At 32.6% G+C, this 17280-nt stretch overlaps 1 pseudogene; it reads left to right on the top strand.

Moving 5' to 3' along the window:
* The first annotated feature begins 8298 nt into the window (after positions 1-8298).
* LOC137837628 (receptor-like protein EIX2) lies at positions 8299-16852 on the top strand (annotated as a pseudogene).
* Positions 16853-17280: the final 428 nt, after the last annotated feature.

The following is a 17280-nucleotide window of genomic DNA, read 5'->3' as shown; positions in this document are numbered from 1 at the left end:
CTACTCATCTTTCACTCTCACTAACAATGACAACCACTGCAACGGGAACACATTCCGCAACGACAACACACTCCGCGGGCAATGCACTTCTTGACGGCAACACACTCCGCGACGACAACGCACTTTGCAACGGCCAATGGCACTTCTTTGCTCCGAAGGAGGCTGACCTCTTCAAGCTTATCATCATAAGTTTCAATTCGTACTCTATTCTCGTCTTTGCCTTTATTTTTGTGCTTGCTCATCGAAATTCCGCACAACTCATCGTGTGTCTTTCCCATCTTAAAACCCTAGATTAAGTTCATTTACAATCTCTAGGAATCTAATGAACTTTGAATCTTTTCCAAGTGTTTGAATAAGGCTATGGTTTCTAATCTTGATTTGTATGCTCCATTTGTATTGATTAAATTGTTTTGTCTTGTCTTTTTACACTTATCTGTTGTTTTGTCTTGATCTTGTCTTTTTATCTGTTGTTCAACTTAATTGTTGGTTGAGTGTTGGTTGACTTCTCTTTGAAAAGTTGTTATGACTCATTTGTGACTGAAGAAACTTAGGAGACCTGGAATATATAGGTTCTTATGCAGATATGCAACTATGTAATCTGTTGCATGAAAACTGAGGACACATAGTACACACTTCACTCTACAGAACAGGTAAGAACTTATAAATACCCCTATAGAATGTAATAATAACAGTAAAATGTTACACTTCGCTTCTATTGACGATAGAAAATATATTACTGGTTACTGTGTCTATTTTTGTTCCAACATCATCTCATGATCATCCCATAAACAAAAGGAAGTTTCTCGGAGTAGCACGAAAGCTGAGTATCATGGAGTTCTTACTGATATAATATGGCTTCAACCCTTATCTTCAAAACTTCATATCTCCACTACTATTCCAAAAGTTTTCTTTGATATTCTTGGAGTTGTCTTACTCTCTGCAAATCCTATTTTGTACTTAAAAAACCAAACACTTTGAGTTGGACCTTAATTTCCTACGTGACCGACCACATTCAAAACCAATGTGCATGCCTCACTCATATTCCAGCACGATTCCATGTTGATATCCTAAATAAATTCATTTCTTGTTCACATTTTAGCTCTACCCAAAATAAACTTACGGTTTTGGATAATCTAAACCTAAATTTACGAGGGGATATTAACCATATTGGATAACTGTTTTCCAAATGTATATAGTTTTGTATCTTACACTCACATGCCCTATGTTTTACGTTATATATACTCTATATATTCTCTCTTTCAATAATACAATACGTTTATATTTTCCCTCTCTCTGTTTCTATGTTTTCTCTTGCCCTTACACTCATCACAACATCTAACCTAGCTTTTGCCTATTTTATACTTATTTAAGTGTAGGACTTCTAACTTAACCCTATGTTCATTGGTGAATGTTGATTAGGGTTTCTAAAGGTTTGACCGTCTAACAATGCCCAATTGAGACTCCCAATTAGGACCTATATGTGCCTCTGCACAAAATACAACTAAAAAATACACCTACACATTTATCTAAAAGACTAGAAAGAATGAAGAAAATCTTAGTATTCTAATCTTTGTTACACAGTTTCCATCCTTTTTTTTTAATTCATACAAGTCAGCCCATGAATCCATTGTTGTGCAGAACAAATCGGACCTATTGATCCATAATTTTTATGCAAATCAATCAAATGCAGGACTAGTGAAACAAAATGGTTCAACTCAAATTGCCACTCTAAAAAATAAAAAATTTAAAGGTTTGTTATATTTCTTCCATCTTATCATTGGTGAGCTAATATTTTAACCTATACCATGTTCACAGAAATTCACAACCTATAATGTTTTCATTTTCTTCAGTTTCTTGTCATGGGTGAATCACTTTTATAACCCATAAAATATACACCACTAGACAATGGAAATCTTTGTATCAAATTTAATTCTTTTACCTTTTCTTGACCCAATTTTCTAATCCATAGAGAGGACAGAACAATAATGACTAACAATTTAAAATATGTATCCTAACAATTGAATTCTTTTTCTACCCAACTAAAACAAAAATGGAGAGATATTCTCCTTTCGTATAGAAAATTGTATGAAATATTCTACCAAAAAAAAGTTTGAATAAACTGGAGTTTAAAAAGGACGGATAATATTATTTTTGAAAAATTCAACACTTATTCGATCGTTCTATTTTATTTTTTCTGTGAAATGTTCCATATGCAAAAAAAAACAGATCCAAACTTTTAAAAAAGAAAAATCATAGTAACCATAAATGTAAAATTTACATTACAATTTTACACTCTTTTTTAGGTCTCCCTGATAATTAATTTTAGGTAAAAAAAACTGTAATTTCCACTTAAAATACACAAACCCCAACTTTTTTTAGAAATATATGAGAACCAAAAATTGTATAAAGAGAAAAATATCTTTATAAGTTAGATATTTTTATGACTTGTATACAATTTGGAAAAAAAAAACATTAAATGTGATGGCTTGGTGTAACTATAATTAATTTATGAATAATGAGTATGAGAGTGAAGGGCTAAGACTCTGTCAAACAACAAAAGTTTAGTTATTATACACCTCAACTTGATAATTTAACACAAAAAACGAAATCAAAGAGAAAAAGAAAGTGGAGCCCAAAAATAGAGACATTTAGAAATATAGGTAGATATTTAGTGAAAACTTGACTATTTATGAATAGAGTTTTTATAATGATTTCAAAATTAATTTAAAAAACTAATTCTTGGCTTTCAGAAGAAATCAAGCTATAGAAATTAGAACATTAAAAGTGCAATTCAGCCCTATCAACCACCTTCCTAACATAATAAATGAATGCAGAATCGTGTTAAAGCATCATGTGCGTATACATATGATGATTTTGAGTGGATTTTAAGCGAATATATTACTTATAATCTTATACATAGCTTCATTTATAATCTATTTTGGTTATAGATTAGAATCAACTTGAAAGAACACAAAAGATAATATATAGAATCAACTTGAAAGAACACAAAAGATAATATATGCCTTACTCTTGTATAAAATTGTAAAACGTAGAATAGTATTTTGAGACTTTGTATTTCTGAGCCAACTTTAGAATAAGAATATATTTTTTCTCTAAAACTTGACATCTTGGGGCGCCTTCTACCATAAATCTCCAATCATTCAATGACACATAGCAACTTGTGAATGGAAAGTTTCTTATACATAGGATTGTCACATGACATGGTATGAATGGAGAGTATTTATAACTCTAATAGTCATTTTAGGAGTCTTCTTATGCAATAAATAAGAGACTTCTCTCTTGTAAAATTAGAGTTGATTGCTATATGAAATTGTGTTTATGAAATTCTAAGCACATTCTATCCAAGTCTCTCTCTATGATGCTTCTTGCATTCTTAGAAACTCAAGGAAGTTGGCCTAACCTCTTTCATAGGCCTTGAACCTTGTAAACTCAAGTCCAAACCCTTAAACCTTCATAGCCATTTCATGCTTCCTCCATAAATCTACAAGTCTTTTGCTGCCTTCCATCACTTCCATCTAACACTCAAGAAAAAATGCATATCAAAATCCATGGGTGATTTTTTATGCAAAAATCAAGACAACCAAATGCAATAATAGAATTCTCAATCTTGCCAAATAATTTGTTTGGAGAAATACCCAATTGTTGGGGCATTCTCAATCCATGTGATTGGGCCCAGTTTGGTCAGTAAACCCATTTTGGTATGATTGAAGTAATCTTTTACACATAAATATAAGGCTGTTAATAAAGGGTGTTTACGGACCTAAGGGTACGCTTAGTGCGTGTGGGGTCTAGGTCAAGTAAATGTTTTATTTTAAACCTATGCCCATGTGTTATAGGGCACGTAGTGGCTAGGTTGCATGTAAAATGAAAGATAACGTTGCATCATGAGTAGGGTGCCCATGCAAGCAAAATGTTCCCCTGATGTTGGCACATGAGTTGATGCCCTTATGGTTACTCTATTATTATTCTATGCACTCCTAGAAGACAATATTCGTTCTGTTATGGCACCTTGAGAGGAGGCGCCCCTGAACAATGTGTTTCTCCTGTTCAGTATGCTTTTAGTTGAGATTAGATTCTCGTGAGAGAAATTTGTTACAAGAGGTAAGTTATAAAAGGGGACTCGAGACCCCAGGTTAAGGCACGTTGTTTCTAAGACTAAAACTGAATACTTCTTGATTTTTAGCAAGCCCTTTACTGACTTGATCGTCGGAGTGCAATCAACAGGCAGGGCCCCCTCTATTTCAACGGAGCTATGTTCCATAACAGCAATAGATAGAATAGATTCTTGAAGAGACAGACGGAGCTAGAACTTGTCATCAAAGTCAACAGGCGAGCAAGTCAACCGGCCAGAACAGATACACAAAGTGATCTTCAACCGAGTGTTTCATATCATCTAGGATATTGAACTGGACTAGACTATCTCCAAACTCCATAGTTAGTGTGCTTGCATGACCATCAATCTTGGTGCGGGTTGTCTTCAGGAAAGGTCTGCCCAAGATGATGGTTGTTGCACCAGAGTGTGAATGGACACTAATATGAATGGACATTAATACCTATTAGACCCCTCAGAACAAAATCTTTTTTTTTTTTTTTAAAGAAACAACCCAAGTCAACTCCTAGAAAAGAGAGGTGAGTCAGAGATGAACAAACTTAAAAACCAAGTCTTTCCTAGCCAGAGTCTTCCTTGAATTACTTTCAATTAAAAAAATCAAAGAGTAACAGCTAAACTGTCTTTCCTAAATGCAAAATCTTATACTATATATAAAACACTAATGCAAATGCTACGCTTGATGCTAAAAAAATAGTTAGAGAAATATAGAAAATAAGAATAGTAACAACAAAAAATAAACCAAAAACATAAAAAAATAAAAAAATGGCAGAAAAAAAATGAGTTTAAAAAAATAAAAAAATAAATGCAAATCAAAATAAAAGATATAAAAACTAAAATAAAAACAAAATAACGATAACATATATAAGGAAATAAAATAAAAAGAAATCAAAATAAGATTAAAATAAAATATATAAGGAAATAAAATAAAGACAAATCAAAATAAGATAAATATAGCAAATATAAGGAAATAAAATGAAAATAAGATTAAAATAAAAGATATAAGGAAATAAAATCAAAGCAAATCAAAATAAGATTGAAATAAAAGATATAAAATAAATAAAATAAATGCAAATGAAAATAAGATTCAAATAAAAAATATAAGGAAATAGAATAAAAGAAAATCAAAATAAGATAACGATAATATAAAGAAATAAAATCAAATATCATAAAATAATATCTTGAATATTATATTATTTATATTATTTATTTTAATTTTTCGTATTTTATACTATAATAAATAAATAAAAACTAATAAGAAGAAAAGACAAGTTAAATATGCAGAAAATAAAATTAGGAAAAAGAAATTATACAGATAAAAAGAAAAACTTGAAAACCAAAATCAAATTGGATTCCTAGACAACGGCGCCAAATTTGATAGTTGTCATTTTGCGTTGTCAAATTAAGAGGATTCCAGTGTAGACCTGTCTAACGCTAGAGAGATGATAGTATAGATGTGGTCAGATGAACCTAAGTCGTCTCCCAACGAATCCAATAGTGATTCCAGTGAACAAAATTCAAAATTTATTTGCAATAAAAAGCGGTCGATCCCCTAGTTCTTCCACCATTGAATTCTTCACAAGTTTTCTAAAGATTAATCATTTCTCAATCCTCCAACCGAGCTAAATAAGATTGAACATGCGTCAATCCTATTCAACTGAAACTCACCAGTAAAACATACGTCTACTAGTTTAATCAATACCCACTTTTCTCCATGTGTATATTCCATGAGAATGCTTATCTCCTCTCTCTTGAATCATGCGTAAAATGACTTGTCTTTTGAAATAACCTTCAACCCCATTTTCCACCATCTCTACCGATTCTCTTGACTTCTCTCTTCCACCGTAGACACACTTCTCTCCGGCACAAGTTCAATGGTCGCCAACGGTAGTCCTAACAAGGAATAACAATCCGTCACACTTATGTCTATTATATCTAATTAAGGAGAAGAAACACTAAATAAGGCACTATCTTCTTCTTACTCCAATATTGTTTCTTTTATCACCTTACTGCCCCAACTTGGGTCACAAACCATTGTTACCTAACTCAACAGCAACTAGTGTTTTTCACTACTTTATATATCCTAAATAATTGCATTGTCTATCAGATGTGGGCTTAAAAGTCATGTGTGTTCTTGGCTAAAGATTGTAAGAACATATTGTGATGAGAAACTAACTTTATCACTTTTCACAGTGAATTAATTATTAGATGTATTTTAAAATAAAGGTCTTAATTTAAAATATTTCAAAATTATGAGAATTAAATAGTAACAATTATAACTAAAACTGCACATAAAACATCAAAAACTAAAACAAAATAAGTCAAGTTTTTTGAAGTATGAACTCGTAACAAAAAAACTAGAAATTATATAAACTAACTACCATCAATCATAAGAAAAAAAACTAGAAACTATATTATCCAAGATTAGTTCTTGATATACTTAGTATCCAAGGTTATTTTGCTGAGTTTTTAAAATAAATTTGTGAAACTTTAGAAAACTTATTTGTAATGTAAAGTTACACTTTCAAAATTTTAGAAAATTTAGTTATAAAATATATTAAAACTATTTATTTTTAATTATTTATTTATTAAAGTTTGAAAATTTGGAGTTATTGAGGTTCTACAATAAATCTTTGGAATTTAACGAAGGTTAAAAAAATCTCCATCATTTTGCTGAGGTTTTAGAATAAACCTTTGTAATTTAACGAAGGTTAAAAAAACCTTCATTATTTTGCTGAGATTTTAGAATAAACCTTTTGAATTTAACGAAGGTTGAAAAAACCTCTGTTATTTTGCTGAGATTTTAAAATAAACCTTTAAAATTTAACGAAGGTTAAAAAGATCTATGTTATTTTGCTGAGGTTTTTGAATAACTTTTGGAACTTAAGGAAGGTTAAAAAAACCTATGTTAATTAAATCAATTCCTGAAATTATATAAATTTATGCTAAATAACTTCCGTTAAAATCCTTTCTTCTTGCAGTGCCTTTATCACTTTATATATATATATATATATATATATATATATAATTAAGTTTAAGGTTTGATTATATACATCAATACAAATATTAATTTTCATAAATTTTTAAATTTGGTTAATAATATTTTTATCATTTTAATCTTCTTATATATAAAATCATTTATATCACTTATTTCTTTTTCAGTAGAATAAATATTTCATTTTAATAATGATAAAGTATCTAAAATATTTTTTTTCTTTTCTCAATAATAAGGGTATATTTAGTAAAACCACAATGAATGTAGTTTTAATTTTGAGAGGGCATATAATTAAATAGAAACAAAATTTTGAACAGAAGATTTACAATTAAAAAATAAGATGGAATATATAAGAAATGCGAAAAGTAATTACTTATTTTACGTGTCAATTTGAAAAGGTGAGAGTGAGTCTAATATCATTGTGTTGGGTTTTACCTGGCAGAGAATGTGAACGAAAAATACAAGAGAATAAGGGGTTTTTTAGATCTGACTCAATTATGAGTCAATATATAATCGATTAAGGTACAATATATAATCAATTAACAACTCTTTAATCTAAACAGTTACAGTAAATCCAAGAACATGAAGTCCATATACGGTGTAATAAAATCAAAAAAACAAAAAATATACAATATTAATGGAAAAGTTGCATGGACTTGCATATCACATGCTCAAGTGGGTAAATTTTAACTTTATTAATTATAATTATAACCTAATCTCATCAGAAAAAGGCCTATGCATATATATAAAAAACACTAAAAAACATAAAATAATAAAAATTGGGTAATAGGCTTGATAAAATAATAAAATAAAATTATACAGGACAAAAGTTTAAACATGTATTATATAAGTAATCCTGACTAAAAGAACGTTTAAAATAAAGGAATAAAATGTTTTCCGCAATGCTTATGATAATTTTCATGTGGCAAAGCTGTAATGTTCAACTACAAATTCAATTGGAAAGAGACAACATAACAACCTACCCAAAGACTTTGAACGAAGACTTTTCAAGTAAACAAAAAAACAATGTAGACTCTTCGCAGTCTACGAATCCAAGTGATATTAGAATTTTAAAGTGAATAACTGATTGAAAGAGTAAAAAATGTTTAAAATGAAGAAAAAAGGGCTTTGCCCAACGAGTATATATATAACAGAAAGAGTTTAATATGCAGAACCAAGATTTCTGATACAATAAACATTTAGTTTGTTATACAGAGCTTGTGTGATGAAGCAGTGTTCTATTTTAATTCTCGTTCACCTTTGTTGGCTTTCACTTTTTATGTCAAGTTTTGGTGTGTGGAGAGAGATAGTGTGCATCCCAAATGAGAGAGAGACACTCTTGAAGCTGAAGCATCATCTCAAAGATACTTCAAATAGGCTTTCATCTTGGAATGCAACTGTGGATTCTAATTGTTGCCACTGGGTTGGAGTTCTATGCAACAACATCACAGTTCACGTTGTTAAGAAGTGGACTTATATACAATGAAAGGTTCTAATCTCTAGTCGATGTGGGATCTCCAACACACCCCCCTCACGCCGAGACTACCAACTCGTGTGTGGGACTATATATTATGGGTGGTCCGATAGCGGCCCGATAGCGGGTGGAACGATAGGCCCAACACAATCAATCGCTAGGATAGGCTCGAAATAGCTATGATACCATATTACGGAGTGGACTTTAAGCCTAACTCAACCCCATAAAACCGGCTCAATGAGGTTAAGGTTTGCACCCACTTATATACAATGAAAGGCTCTAATCTCTAGTCGATGTGGGATCTCCAACACACGTTGCAGAGCTTCACCTCAACACAGAACCTAGTTTCTTTCATGAAGATGTATTCAATCAACAAACATACGAAGATTATTCTAGATCGGTATTTTCTAGAGAGATTAATCCTTGTTTGGTTGACTTGAAGTATTTGAATTACTTGGATTTCAGCGGCAATCATTTTGGTAATATGCCAATTCCTTCTTTCATCGCAACAATGACTTCCTTAACTCACCTCAATCTTTCATACGCTGGATTCGACGGGAACATTCCTCCTCAGATTGGAAATCTCTCCAATTTGTTCTATCTTGACCTTGGAAGTAATTATCTGTTTGCAGAAAATATTGATTGGGTATCAAGTCTTTCCAAACTACGATATCTTGACTTGAGTGGCATGTTCTTACGGACACCAGGTATGTCACTTCCTACTCACCTTGGGAAAATGACTTCCCTAACTCACCTTGATCTCTCTAACGCTGCATTCAGTGGAAATATTCCCTCTCATATTGGGAATCTATCCAATTTGGTCTACCTTCACTTGCAAAGTTATTCTATGTTCCCTCAAAACCTTCATTGCTTGTCAAGTCTTTCCAAGCTTGAACATCTTGGTTTGGGAGGAATAATATTACAAAATAGAACAGAGATGAACAAAAGAGTAAACTGAAGACAAAGGATATGAGAATGAATATCTCTTCTTTCTTGTTATTCAAATCAAAACAAATGGTCTGAATATATACAAGTAGTACACTCATTCTAGGTTTAACTAAAGAGGAAAAGAATCAATAATTAAATACTAGAATTATAACACACAAGACAAAATAAAGGTTATTCACCTCTATAAAGAGAAACAACTGATAATTAGAAAAGACACCAAATTATCCTCCTCTATAAAGAGAAACAACTGATAATTAGAAAAGACACCCAATTAATATTAGGATCCTTCTATAACTCTGGTATCTGTATCCTTTAATACCCCGCCACAAGCTGGGGAGCAAATATTGATGAGACCCAGCTTGGAACAAATATTATTAAAATATTGAGGACTTAAAGCTTTGGTATAAATATTAGCCAGTTGCTCTGTGGTGGAAATGGGAAGCAAATGGATGAGACCCTTCTTTAATTTTTCCCGGACCACGTGACAATCTATTTCTATATGTTTTGTACGCTCGTGAAACACTGGATTTGTTGCAATGTATCTTGCTGAGTCATTGTCACAGTATAAAAGAGATGGTTGCTCAAAAGGAACTTTGAAATCTTGAAGAAGATAAGTTAGCCATTGAATTTCACATGTAACAGTGGCCATTGCCCTATATTCAGCTTCACAAGAACTCTTTGATATTGTTCCTTGCTTCTTTGATTTCCAAGATATGAGAGAATTCCCAAGATACACACTAAAACCAGTTAGTGATTGTCTTGAATCACTACAGGTGCCCCAATCACTATCACAAAAGGCTTTCAGATGAACAGAGGTAGTGGAAGAGAAAAATAGACCAAGACTTGGAGCCCCTTTGATATATCTGAGAATTCTAATCGCTGCATTATAGTGAGCAATTGTAGGCTTAGCAAGAAATTGAGAAAGTTGTTGCACAGAAAATGTTATGTCAGGTCGGGTATTAGTGAGATACATAAGTCTTCCAATCAATCTTCTGTAGTCTTGAATATCTGTGAAAGGAACACTTCCAGTAGAAGAGAATTTCTCATGATTATCAATAGGAGTGGGTGCAGGTTTGCAGGCTAAAAGACCTGCATCTGTTAATAATTCCAATGCATATTTCCTTTGATTTACCATTATTCCTGTTTACTTCTTGCTACTTCTAGACCAAGAAAATATCTTAAATTCCCAAGATCTTTAATCTTGAATGTCAGATTCAAGGCTTGTTTGATTCAAGCAATCTCTTCTTTATTATTTCCTGTCAATATTATATCATCCACATATACCAATAGTGTTGTAAAAGATCCTTCAGAAGAATTAATGAACAAAGAATGATCATTCATAGATTGAGTATATCCCATAGAAAGCAAAAATGATGACAGTTTGGCAAACCATTCTCTGCTAGCTTGCTTAAGACCATATAAAGCCTTTTTTAGTTTACAAACTTTTCCTGGTGGAATAGAAGTCAATCCAGGAGGAGCAACCATGTATACATCTTCTTTCAAATCTCCAAGTAAAAAGGCATTGTTTATGTCTAATTGTTTCAATTCCCAATTATAAATAGAAGCTAAAGAAAGAAGCAACCTTATGATGGTCATCTTTGCTACTGGAGAGAAAGTATCAAGGTAGTCAATGCCTTCTGTTTGTGTATATCCCTTTGTCACTAACCTTGCTTTATACCTTTCAATTGTCCCATCAGCCTTATATTTTATTTTGAATATCCATTTGCAACCTATGGCAGCTTTGTTCTGAGGCAGAAGAGCAGTCTCCCAAGTTTGATTTGACTCTAAAGCAGATATCTCACATTGTATAGCTTTTCTCCAACAGTCATGTTTCACAGCTTCAGAATAAGTGTTTGGCTCAACATGTGAAGAAATAGACATAACAAAAGATTTGTAAGAAGGTGATAAATTGCTATAAGACGAAACAGAATTCAAAGGATATTTAACTCTTGAAGATGTACTGGAAACGTTAAGATTACAATGATAATCCTTTAAATACTCAGGTGATCTTTTTATTCTTGTGCTCATTCGGACAGATGGATCTGATTTAGAACTTTGTTCTATATCATGATTTTCATTGAGGTTTTGGTCTATATGGGAACAATCTACGTCTAAAACCTCAATTTGTGACTCACAATTATTATCACTGCTATTTTCAACATTATCACAAGGTGTATTATCACAAGGTGCAAGAATGACTTGTGATGGCTGACTTAAGACAGATTCATCTTCAGCAAACAAAATTTGATCATCAATATCAGGACTGTTAGTTTCATTACTAGTATCTTGAACCCTTTGATACGGAAAAACATGTTCATAAAAGACAACATCCCTAGACACAAAAATTTCTCTTGATTGAATATTCAACAAAATATATCCTTTTGTCCACCTTGGACAACCAATAAAAACACATTTTGATGCTCTTGGATCAAATTTTCTTCTATTTGTTGACAAAGTGCTAGCATAACATAAAGAACCAAACACCTTTAATCCATTAAAATCTGCATCAGTTTTGAAAAGCATTTCATGAGGGGAAGAATAGTTTAAAACAGGTGTGGGAAGCATGTTTATAATATGCGCAACATGTATCACAGAATATGACCAATAAATTTTGGGTAAATGAGATTGTATCATAAGAGCTCTTGCTACATCTAATAAATGACCATGTTTCCTTTCAACTATACTATTTTGTTGTGGAGTATTGACACATGATGTTTGATGTATTATTCCTTTACTGACAAAAAAATTAGTCATGACAAACTCAGTTCCATTATCACTTCTTATTATTTTTATTGTTGTCTCAAACTGTGTTTGAACAAAAATAACAAAATGTTCTAAAACCTTAACAACTTCATATTTTTGTTCAAAAGAAAAATCCATGTGTACCTCGAATAGTCATCAACTATGGTCAAGAAATATTTATGGCCATGAATTGATGGTATTGAGTATTGATGGAAACCAAGTAGAGGATGCTCAAGCCCATGAAGCCCAAGCCCAACAAGGGGCCCAAGCTCATCAAGGGGTCCAAGCCCAACGAATTACTAGGAGCATGGCAAGAGCTTTGGGACAAGAGTATAATAAGATGGCTCTTCTTATTTCTTTTGTAGAATAGGGGCGTGGATGTAATAAAAAGGTGTAAGTAGTAAGGGAGTATAGGGGGGAGTGTAGATAGGAGGTTAGGAGGTGCCAAACTAGGAAGGAAAGTCACACTTCCTTCATTGTCTAGATTGGCGCCGAATTTCATTGCATTTGTGTGTCATTTAGCTTGCATTTTCAGCACCTCATAGGCTATAAATAAGGAGCTTCTCTTTGTATTTTTCAGATTGGAATTTTATAGTAGAGAGACTATACTCAAAATTGGAGAGAAATTGTGAGTCTTGAGTCTTCTTCTTCCTTTACCTTATCTTGTGAGCTATGGTGAGCTTCAAGTGGCGGCACTCCATCACTTATCTTGGATCAAGGAACCAAGTAGCGTGAAGTGTTCTTCCAATTCTCAAAATCTAGCAAACTCCTTCTATAAGTGTTCTTCCTTCATGTTCTTTCAATTCCATTCGGTAGATTAGCTTTGTTTGTTGTTTCTTTTCATTTCTACCGTTTAATTTTTTGTTTTCCAGCTTTGTTTCTAGTTTCTGTTCGGTGCAGTAGTTTATTATTTCAATTCTGTCCAGCTTGCAATTCTTGTTCTTTATTTCTTGTGTTATGATTCCATTTGACAATATATGGACTTCCATATGAGTCTTGGTTGGTGCTAAGTCTTGGTGAGTTCTTGAATTAGAACATTGATCCAATTCTAAAGTAAGGTGCCATTTATGACCAGCTCAAGTTGCTCCTAAGAATGTCAAAGAATCATGTATTCTTGTAGTTACATTCACATCAAGTATGGTCCCCAAATATCTACATGAATCAAATCAAAACATTTTTCCGATTTAGATGTACTAATAGGAAAAGAAAGTCTTTTTTGCTTTGTAAAATGACAAACATCACAAACAAAAGATTTGTTATATTTAACAAAAGGAAATTTATTCTTGATAACATCAATACATTTATTTGAAATATGGCCTAATCGAAAATGCCAAAGGGTTTCTAGATCACTAGCACTGACATTAACAGTATTGATGATGTGTGTAGATCCAAAGGGTTTAATATGCCCTGTCTTTCCACAATAACTGCAAATTTTGGAAGTATATCCTCTTCCATAGCTTCTTCTTCCATATCCACCACCCATGCCATAAATCGTAGCATTGTTATTATAACCTCCTTTGCTAGTAGCAATCATTGCCTTGGATTGATCACCAAAAACTTGCCTCTCTTGTTGTGTAATGAGAGAGTAAACTCTATTCAAGGATGAATTATCTGATAAACTAACATGGTAAGGTGAACAAAGATCTTGTAAGGGATCAACAACTTCACCCATAGATAAATGTAGCAACTAGAGCTCTAGTTACGAAGTGGACTTTAAGCCTAACTCAACCCCATAAAACCGGCTCATGAGGTTGAGGTTTGCACCCACTTATATACAATGAAAGGCTCTAATCTCTAAGCGATGTGGGATCTCCAACACACTCCCCTCACGCCGAGACTACCAACTTGTGCGTGGGACTATATATTATGGGTGGTCCGATAGCGGCCCGATAGTGGGTGGCACGATAGGTCCAACACAAACACTCGCTAGGATAGGCTCGAAAATGGCTCTGATACCATATTACAAAATAGAACAAAGATGAACAAAAGAGAACAGAGATAAACAAAAGAGTAAACTAAAGACAAAGGATATGAGAATGAATATCTCTTCTTTCTTGTTATTCAAATCAAAACAAATGGTCTGAATATATACAAGTAGTACACTCATTCTAGGTTTAACTAAAAAGGAAAAGAATCAATAATTAAATACTAGAATCATAACACACAAGACAAAAGAAAGGTTATTCACCTCTATAAAGAGAAACAACTGATAATTAGAAAAGACACCAAATTATTCTCCTCTATAAAGAGAAACAACTGATAATTAGAAAAGACACCCAATTAATATTAGTATCCTTTTATAACTCTGGTATCCGTATCCTTTAATAAATAAATCTATCCCAATCATTTAATTGGCTTCACACTATTCAAGATCTTCCTTCTTTAATGCACTTACGTTTGTCAACATGTGCATTCCCTCACAATAATCCACCATCCTTATTTAACTTTTCATCTCTTCTCAATCTTGATATTTCTGCTTTTACAATTTCTTTTGTTCCAGAGTGGGTTTTTGGACTGAAACACTTGTTTCTCTTAATTTAAGATTTAACAATTTTGGAGGTCCAGTTCCTGATAGCATTGGAAACCTCACACTTCTTGAAAATCTTGACTTGGCTTTCAATTCATTCTCGTCTTCAATTCCTAATGGGTTATATAGACTTCATCATCTCAAGATCTTGAACCTAGAAAGCAACAACTTGCATGGGACTATTTCTAATGCTGTGGGAAATTCGACTTCTCTAGTCATACTTGATCTTGGAGGCAACTCAATTAGTGGTACCCTGCCTAGATCATTTGGAAAACTTTCATCGTCAATGTATCTTGATATAACCAACAATCAATTCAATGGAAATCCTTTTGAAAGTATTGGGTCATTCTCTAAATTAGTATATATTCAAATTGAAGATAATTATTTTAAAGGAGTTGTCACAGAGGATAATCTTGCAAATCTTACGATGTTGCAACAAATTTCTGCCTCAAGAAACAATTTGACTTTAAAAGTGGGTTTCGATTGGTTTCCTACTTTTTAGCTTACCAGCTTGTATTTAAACTCGTGGAAATTGGGTCCCAACTTTCCATCATGGATTCAATCACAAAATATACTACAAGATCTAATGATGTCAAACATTGGGATATTAGATACTATTCCCACTTGGTTTTGGGAACAATTTTCTCAAGCTTCTTATTTGGACCTCTCTCATAATCAAATCCATGGTGAGCTGGGGGCTACATTAAAGAATCCAATATCTGTCTACAATGTTGATCTAAGCAAAAATCATTTTCATGGAAAATTGCTTTATCTTCAAATGATGTGGTCAACTTAGATCTTTCAAGCAATTCACTTTCTGGATCCATGGATGATTTTTTATGCAGAAATCTAGACAAGTCGATGGCATTGGGATTTCTCAATCTGGCATCAAATAATTTGTTAGGAGATTTACCAAATTGTTGGAACATTTGGCCATTTCTAGTGGATGTGAGTTTACAAAATAATCATTTTTTTGGGAGCTTACCCTCATCCATGGGTTCCTTGGCAAGGTTGCAATCTTTTCAAATTCGTAAGAATTTTCTCTCAGGAGTATTTCCTACCAGTTTGAAGAAGAACAACCAATTAATAATATTGGACCTAAGGGAAAATAATCTTTCAGGGACTATTCCTCTATGGGTTGGAGAAAAGTTATTAAATATGAAAATCCTTTGTCTTCGATCAAACAACTTTTCTGGTCACATTCCAAATGAAATATGTGATATGAGTTTCCTTCAGGTTGTAGATCTTGCAGAAAACCATTTGTCTGGAAATATACCTACTTGTTTCAATAAATTGATTGCCATGAGACTTAGGAATAAAAGTAGACATAATGGTATCTATTTTGAATCTTATACTTCATATTACACTTCCGAACATATGGTTAGTGTGCTACTTTGGCTAAAAGGAGTAGGAATTGAGTATAGAGACATCTTGGGTCTGGTAACAAGCATTGATCTATCAAGGAACAAATTATCAAGAGAAATACCTAGAGAAATCACAGATCTAGATGGTTTGATATATTTGAATTTATCCAAGAATCAATTATCTGGTCAAATTCCACCAAGTGTTGCCAATATGAGATTGTTAGAATCCATTGATATCTCAAATAATCAACTTTCAGGAGAAATCCCTCTAACCATATCAAAGTTGAGCTTTCTCAACCACCTAGACTTGTCTTATAACCATTTAAAGGGAAAGATTCCAACAGGCATTCAAATTCAAAGCTTTGACGCATCTAACTTTGTTGGAAATAATTTGTGTGGTTCACCTCTACTTATCAATTGCAGTTCGAACCAACAAAGTTCATATATTGACCATTCTAGAATAGAGAATGGTGAGCATGGAGTGAATTGGTTCTTTGTTAGCATGACACTTGGATTTGTTGTGGGATTTTGGGTAATTGTTGCTCCTTTGTTCATTTATAGATCATGGAGATATGCATATTTTTGTTTCCTTGATGATATGTGGTACAAGCTACAATCTTGTTGGTGACTATTGGTTGATTATTAATGACAAATTCAGGAAAAAAATTCAGTGAAAGAAACAATAATTTATAATATTCTATAAAAATAAATCATTAGAAGTTTCGAAGTATATATTTTATGAAAAGCATAAAATAATATAGTTTGAATATCATATTATGTTTAAGTTTTTACCTCAATTGTAGTAAAAAATCTTTTTGGAGAAATTATTGCTCCCACAAATTATAATATGCATCTCTCTCTCTTGGAAATGTTGTGTTTCTATTTTTTTGAAGTGAAATTGTAATATCTTGAGATCAAATTGTTGAATCAAGTGTGTTCAAGCTTTGAAGAATCCAAACCCTTTGAAGGTTGATGGAAGGCAAGATATGCTTGTTGTTGCTGAGCTGTCTTTAGATAGGATCTGGGGTAGATTATTTGTGTAAATCCACTCTTGATTGAATCCAAAGCTTAAGCATTCTCAAACCTTTTAATTGAAAATTG

This window comes from Phaseolus vulgaris, chromosome 4, assembly GCF_000499845.2.
Source record: "Phaseolus vulgaris cultivar G19833 chromosome 4, P. vulgaris v2.0, whole genome shotgun sequence".
NCBI lineage: Eukaryota > Viridiplantae > Streptophyta > Magnoliopsida > Fabales > Fabaceae > Phaseolus > Phaseolus vulgaris.
This window is presented reverse-complemented; position numbering and strand designations above follow the sequence as displayed.